This window comes from Urtica dioica, chromosome 4 (assembly GCF_054948205.1).
Source record: "Urtica dioica subsp. dioica isolate 48M chromosome 4, U.dioica_male_clone48M_v1_H2, whole genome shotgun sequence".
Lineage (NCBI taxonomy): Eukaryota > Viridiplantae > Streptophyta > Magnoliopsida > Rosales > Urticaceae > Urtica > Urtica dioica.
The window spans coordinates 20126586-20135328 of record NC_142759.1 but is presented as its reverse complement, the minus strand read 5'-3'; positions in this window follow the sequence as shown (position 1 = coordinate 20135328).

Genomic DNA, 8743 nt, shown 5'->3' with positions numbered 1-8743 from the left:
CTTTAAATTAAAAACCATGTTGTTTTTCTATGATTTTGGGATGTTTTTAAAACACATTAGAATCAGTTCTAAAAGTTTTTAATTTTTTATATTGAAAAACGTGTTTTAAAGGTTTGAGAAATTTCGAGTAAAATTTTGTGATTAGTTTTGTTATCTTGCTAGTTTCTTATTTTTACTTGAATCGTTTTATGCTTGTTGTTATTTCTTTTATTCCTTGTTATTACCTTTCTAATAAAACACAAATAAAAGCTTTAACAACCTTCATAAAACGTTCCGTTACACTCGATTCTTTTTCGCACCTAAAAAGGACCAAGCATTAATTATTTCTTTTTCTTCGAGCTGGAGTAAACCCGCATTAAAAGTGGCATAACTCTCTGCTCAGAAATCGAAATTTAATGATTCTTGAATCAAATTAAAGCTCTGTCTGTCCTCTGTCCAATGCCACCGGTTTCGGCTCAAAAGGACATCGGAGCCGCTAGATATGGCGATTTTACTCCGAGGTGCGCGGCTGTCTGAAACTCCAGTTTTTAGAAATCCGGATTTTCAAACCCCACTACCATGAGTTATAGAACTCTAATGAGAAAATTTTCTTGAGCAAAAATGTTTTTCATATGATTATAAACATGATGTATAAAGATTAAAATGTTTTGATTTTTGAAAGTTTAATTGAAATTGAATTTTTTTCAAAACTAGTTTGAATTTTGAAAAACCGTTTTCACTTTCAAACTTGAAAATATTTTGTCATCCAAATCAAATAAGTTTTAAAAACTATATCTATATCACATATGTTCAAAATCTATATGCTCTTGAAAATTTGAGTGGGAGGTCTCTTTGTAGACAAGCCGAAAAATAAAAAGATGTGTAATCTCAAACTTTCAAGTGTTCGAGTGAGTTGAAGTTCACACTTCCCTCATGCACTTTCCCGAAATAGAAAATAGGAAAAGATCGAGTATGTACCTTGTGCCTTTATGCACTAATACTACTCTGAACATGTTGATCTAGGATTCTCTTCTAGTTGTCCGCTCTGTCGCTCTCTAACTAGGAAATTTGTTTCCGAACTTATAAGAGTCGATGAACCAACTCCAAAAACTAAGTGGGAGGGTTATACTTGTTGTTTGTAACCCACGATCCCCAACACTAATGAAAGAAGCAATTAACGTGGGACTAAGAGCCGCTCTTGCGACCCTCACTTAAATGGGAGTACTCCAAGGCGTTATTGCTTCGATCATTGCTCAATGAGCTACGTCCGAGAGTGAGACGATGATGGCAAGGCCTTCCCTTGGGGGATTGTTTTTCAAAGTTGACCTTTTGGACTAAGTGGTTGGTTGCACACTTAGGCTCAATCCCTAGTAATCCTCCCTTGAGGCTCTGTGAAAGGATGTGAGTGATCAAACCAATTTAAAAGGTGGCTAGTCAAAATAGATGTATTGGCATCTTGGCATAGCATTAATGATGTGTCATTTACTTATAAAAGGAGATTTTTTGCGGCCTTCTCTTGAGGGAGTAAATTATCGTTTGGTTTATAACACCTTTGGATTTTATAAAAGTCTTAATAAAACTTAAATCCTAAACCAAAGACTAATCATAAACTTGTTTCAACTTATATAGGCAATATGTCTCTCAACCATCTCTCTATCTTTCTTTCCTCGATCAAACTCGAAAACGAAAACTACGTAGATTCGAAACGTAACCTCGACATAAAACCTACCGTTAACAAGCACAAATGGGTACTCACCACCCCGTGTCCTCCTCTGACGAATGATGATTCAACTCAAGAGGACAATGACGCCTTAGCGGCCAGGCTTCGATCCGATGAGATTGTGAGGTGCTATATCTTGGCATCTATGAACAATATGCTGAAAGAGCAACATCGAGACATCGAGACTGCCGCTGACATGCTCTACAATCTCCTTGAGATGTTTGGAGGGCAAAGGCGTTAAACAAGGCTAAAAGCAGTCCGACAGTTTATGAACTGTCATATGCAGGCTAGGACTCCTGTTGGAGACTTCATGATACTGATCATTAGTTTTCTGAATAAAATCGAAATCCTAGGATCTGAGATTGATGGGAAGAATATCATAGATATGATCTTAGAAACTCTCCCCGCATCTCTTGATACCTTCAAGATGAACTACTCCATAAACAAGCTAGAGTACACTGTTACCAAGCTTATGAAGGTACTTCACACTGCTGTAGGTCTCACTAAAAGAAAGAGGAATCAAGGAGAGGCACATGCTACTGAGCAAAAAGCCTCCGCCTCTGGAACTAAGAACAGACCTTACAAAGCCGATAAAAAGAACTGTCCTGCCTATCTCAAAGCAAAGGAATATAGTATTGTACTAGTTACCGAAGCATGCTTAGTAGCTGATAATGTATCAACCTGGATTCTTGACTCCGCTGCTACTAACCATATTTGTTGTTCCTTGAATGGTTTCAAGAAAACCAAAAGCTTAGAGGAAGGCGAGTTATGTTTCAAATGGGGTGATGGGAGCCTGGTGTCTGCAAAGGCTGTGGGATCCGTGACGCTGTCTTTTGAAGACCGCACTTTAAACTTGAATGATGTTTATTTTGTTCCTACCTTTGGGAAGAACTTAATATCCGTTGCTCGTCTTCGTGAGCAAGATTATTGTTTAAAGTTCATTAAGAATGGAATTCGTATTTCGTTTCCTGATAATTCTTTTGTCACTGATGCATGTATGAAGAATGCTCTTTTCTACATCTATCCCACTCAACCTTCTCTTTTAGACACCGAAATAGATAATGATCTAATAAGGGAGCCAAAGAGGATCAAACTTTCTGAATCCTCCGATCTAACAAAATCAACATACCTCTGGCACTTGAGACTTGGTCATATCAGTCTAGATAGGATTAAGAGACTTGTGAGGGACGGTCCACTCCAAGACTCTGCAATAGGTTCACTACCTACTTGTGAATCCTGCATAGAAGGAAAAATGACTAAGCGACCTTTCTCCGATAAGGGTCGAAGAGCCACTGAGTTGCTGGAACTAATACATTCAGATGTATGTGGTCCGCTCAGCCAACAGGCACGTGGAGGATACGAATACTTCGTTACCTTCACGATGATTACTCACGATATGGGTTTGTCTATTTGCTCAAACACAAATCCGAGACCTTTAACGTATTTAAGGTCTTTAGGGCTTTAGTGGAAAAGAAAACTGGCAAAGTGATCAAAACCCTTCAATCTGATCGAGGTGGTGAGTATATGTCTGGAGAGTTTGATGACTTTCTTAAAGAAGAAGGTATCGCTTCTCAGCTTACCGCACCTGGCACACCTCAACAAAATAGAGTGTCAGAGAGAAGAAACCGAACTCTTATGGAGATGGTTAGATCAATGATGAGTTACTCATCACTCCCTCTTTCCTTTTGGGGATATGCCCTCGAAACAGCCGCTTACATTCTGAACCAAGTTCCGTCTAAAACGGTTCCTGGTACTCCTTATGAACGATGGACTGGCCGTAAAGTAAATCTTGGCCGCATCAGAATTTGGGGTTGCCCTGCATACATGCTAAGGTAAAAGACTAGCAAGTTGGCTAGTAGGTTAGAATTGTGCCTGTTTGTGGGATATCCAAAGGAAACCAAAGGTTTTACTTTCTATAGTCCCGAGGACGATAAGACTTTCGTTAGCACGAATGCTCGTTTCCTTGAGGAGGACTTTATGAAAGATGCAAAACCTAGAAGCAAAATTGTGCTTGAAGAAAAGTTGGGTGAGGAAGCTTCTACCTCATCTGTAAGAACTGTTCTTACCCCAACTGAAACACAACCTAACTCATCAGAATCTCGTCAAGTAGTACTTAGACGTAGTGGGAGGGCTACTCAAAAGCCTGACATGTACATGTCTTATGGAGACTCTCTTGTAGCCGTCTCCGACATGGATGACCCTGTTTCCTATAGCCAAGCGATGGCTTGTTCTGAATCAAACCTTTGGCTTGACGCCATGAAAGTTGAAATGCACTCGATGTATGTCAACAATGTCTGGAAACTTGTAGACCTTCCTGAAGGGATTAAACCCGTAGGGTGTAAGTGGATATACAAGAAGAAAATGGGTCCTGATGGGAACGTCGAGACGTTCAAAGCACGACTTGTGGCGAAGGGTCATACCCAACAAGAAGGGATTGACTATGAAGAAACCTTCTCGCCGGTCGCGATGCTTAAATCCATCCGCATACTCCTATCCATAGCTACAGCTCTCGACTATGAGATCTGGCAAATGGATGTCAAGACAGCCTTTCTGAATGGCAATCTTGACGAGCGCATTTACAAGGCTCAACCAGACGGTTTCGTGGAAGAAGGTCAAGAGACCAAGGTTTGGGAGTTGCTTAAGTCCATTTATGGATTAAAGCAAGCATCTAGGTCATGGAATATTAGATTCGATGAAACTGTAAAAAGCTTTGGCTTTGAACAGTCAATAGATGAGCCTTGTGTTTACAAGTTAATACACGAAGGCAAAGTTGTGTTTCTGGTACTATATGTCGATGATATACTAATCATTGGTAATGACGTGGGTAAGTTATCTTAGATTAAGGTGGCTGGCAAAGCAATTCGATATGAAGGATCTAGGAGAAGCCGCGTACATTCTGGGGATCCAAATCTTTCGAGATAGGAAAAACCGGACCCTGTCGCTCTCTCAAGCATCTTATATTGATAAGGTGATGGATCGCTTCTCGATGCAAGACTCCAAGAAGGGTCAAACACCCTTTAGGCATGGAGTTTCACTCTCTAAGGACCAGTCTCCCAAGACTGCACAAGAGATTGAAGACATGAGGAAAATTCCTTACGCCTCTGCCGTAGGAAGCCTCATGTATGCTATGCTTTGTACTAGACCTGATATATGTTTCGCCGTTGGTGTAGTTAGCCGTTTCCAATCGAACCCTGGACCCGAGCACTGGATTGCTGTTAAGCATGTTCTTAAGTATCTTCGAAGAACTAGGAACTTGATGCTTACATACTCAGGTACTGACCTGACTATGACGGGATATACCGACTCCGATTTTCAAGCGGATAATGATTCCAGGAAATCCACTTCGGGATCTGTGTTCATCCTTAATGGTGGAGCTGTTGTGTGGAGAAGTATTAAGCAATCTTGCATTGCTGACTCCACAATGGAAGCAGAATATGTGGCTGCTTGTGAAGCATCCAAAGAGGCGTATGGCTTAGAAAATTCCTTAAGTATTTGGAAATTGTTCCAAACGTCGACGAGCCCATGACCCTTTATTGTGATAATAGTGGGGCTGTCGCTAACTCAAAGGAACCTAGAAGCCATAAGCGCTCTAAACATATTGAGAGGAAATACCATTTGATTCGAGAGATCGTGCAGCGTGGAGACGTGGAGGAGAAGTAGATCTCTGGCAGATCTATTCACCAAGGCCCTAGCGAACATGGTCTTCGACCAACTTCGAGAGGGATTAGGCATGTAGGACTACTCACATCTTCTTTGAGTCAAGTGGGAGTTTGTTGTCAATGGTGCCCACAAGAAGAGTAGTAGTGTCTATTTATGTACATTTGATGTCATATAGTCTTACAAAGACTCTTGCTTGTAATTGCTTATTCATTAATAAAAAGTTGAAACGTTCATTCAATCTTCTTTCTTTGTTTGAAGCTTTATGATAAAACCTTAGTCTTTTAGTCCATAAACAAACTTAACAACTTACGAAGAGACAAATGTAGATTTGCATGAACAAACTCTTCGTAGTTTGCTTAAAACGATATATTCGCAATCTAAGGGTCAAAGGACTATTGACCTCAGTATGATTGTTAGAAGAATCTATGATGTCTGGTTATGAGGCATTGAGAGTTTGAGACTCTATAGTTCTTCTAGGTATCTTCCGAAGGTACTGAATTGACCAGTGCACTTCTAGAGACAAGATAAGAACAAACCATTTAACCTCTTATGTCTCGAAGTCACTACGTATGAATTGCATCATGCTTACCTTAATCCTGAAAGGAGACATGCCATTTCACAGCTTAGTATACTCATTTGAGAAAGTCAGAGTTCGGACTCACTATGTGATTCCGAACAGGGCCTATTGGTGAAGTACTAAGTTGTGAGAATGTCATGAGTAACTTTGTGAAGTTCTCATAGATATGGAATTCATGTACAAGATTGCTGAAATGCAATGTATGTCACCTCATGCTTTCTTCCTTGGAGTGTGAATAAATGAACTGGCCAGTGTCCAAATTGAGTCCTGACTCTTTTGGATGAAACAATGTGACCTGTTAGCTCTTCGTCAATACATTGTTTCTAACTTATTCACACGCGACAAATGAGTTGAGGAAATAACAGTTAGAAGGGTAAAATGGTAATTTAGTAAATCCCGACTTGCTGATGACATTCATGAAGGGTAAACATAGATAATATTCAGTGGATCCGCTCATCATAATTAGGTCGAATTCTTGAGTAGAAAATAAATTCATTTGAACCGAGAGATTTTCAGTGTCAGCTCTTTAGTGGAGTCAGTTGGCATTAAGCTAAACTTGGAAAAAGTTTGTGAACTTTTGAGTCCAAGTGTTTAGCTCAAGCTTTGTTCATTTGGGTCCATGAGGTCACTGTCACGAATCACATCGATAGGAATAGTTAAGCTGGAAGCTAAGTCAAAACAAGAACGAAAATTGTCAAAAGGGTATTTTTGTCTTTTGAGACATAGGATGAAATGGATGTCAATAAATTTTGACAAGTTCATTTGATGACTTAATGTCACTCGGCCATATTGAAATAATTGGGCCTGGTGAATTAATTTCATTTCATAAGAATTTTATTGAAAATTCTTAATGGGCCTTTTTCATGTTGTCATGAACAAATGGAAAAGCTTCTAGAAGCCTTTTCTAGAAGGCTATATGCGCCCAACATACCCAAGAGAAAGAGAGAATATTTTGTGCATAAATGTATCAAGATACTTGCCAAAAGAAAAAGAGGAAACAAATTTCCTCTAAGGGAAATAAGAGGTAGGCGCCCAAGTTGAGAAAGAAGCAAGGCAAGGAACAAAAAAGGAAACAAATCCAAGGCTTAATGAAGCCCACCTTGGCCGAGTGCATCATAGAGGAAAAGAGGAAATTGGCTCATGAATATGTGATATTCTATAGAAGAGGAAACTACCTTATTGAAGGTGAGACCTCTCCTATAAATAGGAGCCTCATTCTTCTCATTTTTCTCATTCCACATAAGTTAGAGATTGATAGCTTCTCTCTCTAGACCTTGTGGTGGCCGAACTCCCCTCTCTCTCTCTCTCTCTCTTTCTAGTTTATTTTCGTTTTTTCTTGTTTTGGCACCTAGGTCCTCACTCGATCTAGTGTTTAGCTCTGCGACTTCAAGACTCGTTCTTAAGTCGTAGTGTTTAAAAGTGCCCACTCACTAATTCCTTTATTTCGAGTGATTTAGTGATGGAAACTTTCGTGGTTGCTCGAGGTGCCGAGGAAAGAAAGAGAGACGTGCTGCGAGGGGAGACGAGCGTTGCAAACTTTCCAAGAGCTTCTCAAAGATCAAGCTTCAAGAAAGGTTAGTAAACTTCTTAGCTCATATTAGTTTTTAATTACATGTACTTGCACTTTGTCTAGGTTAGTAAAAAAAAAACTGTTTTTACTTGTAAAAGAAAATTTTTAAAATTCCGCCGCTTACTGAAGCGTTAATTATTTTCTTAAACCCTAGATCGATTCCAACAGCAAGAACTTCGTCTCCATGTGTGGTGAGGGCGGACGAGTCTGAGGATGAGCCCGGAAGTGAGCTCGATTTGATAACTCACAGCATGAGTTTCCTCCTGCTTTCCTCGTGTCTGACCGCGGAGAAGGCTTCACGGAGAGATGGTAGTGGATTTGTACTAAGTATCCGACCTCTGACCTCATCAAGGTCTTGGTTGAGGCCGGATAGTAGTTTAAACACACGTTTGGTCTCCACTATCCTGCGGTAGATTTTTTAGTCTTCGGAGCTGGTCCACTGGTGCTGTTCGTAGAGATCGATCTTCTGCCATAGATGTGTGAGCGAGCTGAAGAACTGAGTAACAGACATCTCTCCTTGACGTAGGTCGTGGATAGTGTTCTCAGTTTCAAACAGCTCGGACATATCTTCTGAGTTGGAGAAGATTTCTCTAGCTGCTTGCCAGATTTCTGCTGCCGTTCGGTAAAGAAGGAAGGTTTCTCCGATTTCGGGGAGCATAGAGTTTATGAGCCAGGACATCACCATGCTGTTTTCGGCCTTCCAACTCTTGAACGTCGGATCTTCGATCACAGGAGATGTGGCCACGCCTGTGAGGTAGTCATCTTTACCTCGTCCTGATATGAACATGAGCACAGATTGGGACCACTGTAGGAAGTTGTGGCCATTGAGTTTGTGGCTCGTGATATGTTGGGAGAAGGATTCAGATTGCGACTGAGTGGGCGTGGTCTGAGTGGTGTTCATGATGATTGATTTTCCCTGCTCTGATACCATGTTGAAGTTTAGAGAGAGAGAGTCGAATCTGGAGAGAAGATAAAGAAAGAGAGAATCGGAGAAGAGAGAGAGTGTTCCGAGACTTTGAATATTTCTTATATTTGATATTAATTTGTATCACCTATTTATACATATGGTGGGTACAAGATAGAGTGTAATAAATACATGTGTAATGACTACTTCTAGAAAACAGAGAATAATAAATATACACAGAGAGCAAGACATAGGAAATAACATGAGAAATAAATGCGACAATTTCCCATGTGGAATGAGTTCCAAGGAGAGGACTTCCGAGGCAAGCTCAAC